This window comes from Pteropus alecto, unplaced genomic scaffold (genome assembly GCF_000325575.1).
Source record: "Pteropus alecto unplaced genomic scaffold, ASM32557v1 scaffold135, whole genome shotgun sequence".
Taxonomy (NCBI): domain Eukaryota; kingdom Metazoa; phylum Chordata; class Mammalia; order Chiroptera; family Pteropodidae; genus Pteropus; species Pteropus alecto.
The window spans coordinates 3,310,807-3,312,234 of NW_006438076.1; the positions used below are offsets into that span (position 1 = coordinate 3,310,807).

Below are 1,428 nucleotides of genomic sequence, written 5' to 3' on the forward strand. Positions count from 1 at the left end.
CCTGATCTGCCGACATTTCAAAATGCCCTGAGTGTTCTTAACATACTGTTTTCTCCTTGAATTTCGATGTAAAAGATTCTTTTGTTTTTAGTGTAGCCATTGAGCATATTAGAATATTCTCATTTAAACATGTAAGGACAAACTAAAGGATTTTATTTTTTCAACTTCCTACCTTATTGCAATGTATCTTCACTGGCATTAGTTTTTGAATTAAAGAAAAACCTAGAAAAGAACAGATTTAGGAAAAATGACTCCTTTTTAAAAAATCAACTCTAAAGAAATGGTACATGGGACAAAAAGCACTAACTAAAAAGTCATGCTTGGGAGAGTGTATAGAAGCCAAAGGGTAGAGGATCAGGGTTTTAGGTCTTAAGTAAAATCCTTTCAAGTTTAACTAGATTATACTATCAAATCTAGAAGAAGCATTTAATGACATGATTTTTGGTAGTTACCGTAGAAAAAAATTCAGGTCATCATAGATGAAGCAAGTGAGAAATCCCAAAATGTAACTTTGCAAAATTCGTTATCTGAGGTAATGTTTCCATCAATTCCAAAGTCTCTTACCCAGGGTAGGGACTAAATAAATGTAAGAAGTGAAGTAGGGCTTAGATCTTACTTTCTTCATTGGAAAAATGGAAGGAATTATTTCAATAGACTGTGAACTTTAAATGAGATTTTACATATAGACATATACATGTCACATTTAAAAAGCTAATATGTAATATAATAAATATGTGATATGTAAATAAAATGGAGCTTCGTAAGAAGTATTACACTATTCATTTCAATGTTCATGCAATAGAAACCTACCTTAAGAAGATGAACACAGAATAAAGGAGGGACAGAGATGGAATAGGGCTCTGGGCCAGGAAGGGTTCCAACACTAAAGCCCAAAGAGATTGTTCTGTGTACTGAACTATAATGATTAACATGTTATTTTATTTACATTTAAATACAGCACACTTTTTTTTCTTGAACGTATAAGTGTTTGCAAATAATAAAAGCTAAACTTTAGTAAGGTCCTCAGGTAACTGTCAGTTCTTTCTCTTTAATATAAAGACCTGATAATCCTTTATCTTAGGAGGAAACTTTCATATAGAAGTTAGAATATATTATATTTTGTAAGTAAACACAATATTAACCCAAATACCCAACAATACCTTCTCTTCAGAATCTTAAGCGTCCAGGTGTCCCAGGTTTAGCTAGTTTCAAGTGAAAGGATTTCAAGGGTGGAAGCAGAGGGCTGGGTCAGTAGTTAGATTCTGTTACAGAGAGGCTACTGCAGAATTAGAACAAATCCCTCTACCTCTGTGGAGGTAAAAGGTAGCTTAAAGAACCACAATAATACAACACAAATAAAAAAAAAAAAAACACCCTAAAAAGAATCATATCGAAAGACTCAACAAAATGGGGAAAATATTTGAAAAA

At 32.5% G+C, this 1,428-nt stretch overlaps 1 protein-coding gene across 9 annotated transcripts in view; it reads right to left on the reverse strand.

Moving 5' to 3' along the window:
• HYLS1 (HYLS1, centriolar and ciliogenesis associated) overlaps positions 1-1,428 on the reverse strand; it is an 11,360-nt gene that overhangs the window by 8,544 nt on the left and 1,388 nt on the right. For 2 of the 9 annotated variants that reach the window (XM_015592031.2, XM_025049164.1), the window contains exons 2-3: positions 1,161-1,308; positions 173-222 (exon numbers count right to left, since the gene is read on the reverse strand). The exons of 2 other annotated variants lie outside the window; for them this stretch is intronic. The gene's annotated coding sequence lies outside the window, so the exon portion shown is untranslated. The remainder of the gene's footprint in view (positions 1-172; positions 223-1,160; positions 1,309-1,428) is intronic. 5 more of the 9 variants (XM_015592034.2, XM_015592036.2, XM_015592035.2 and 2 more) reach the window with 4 other exon arrangements.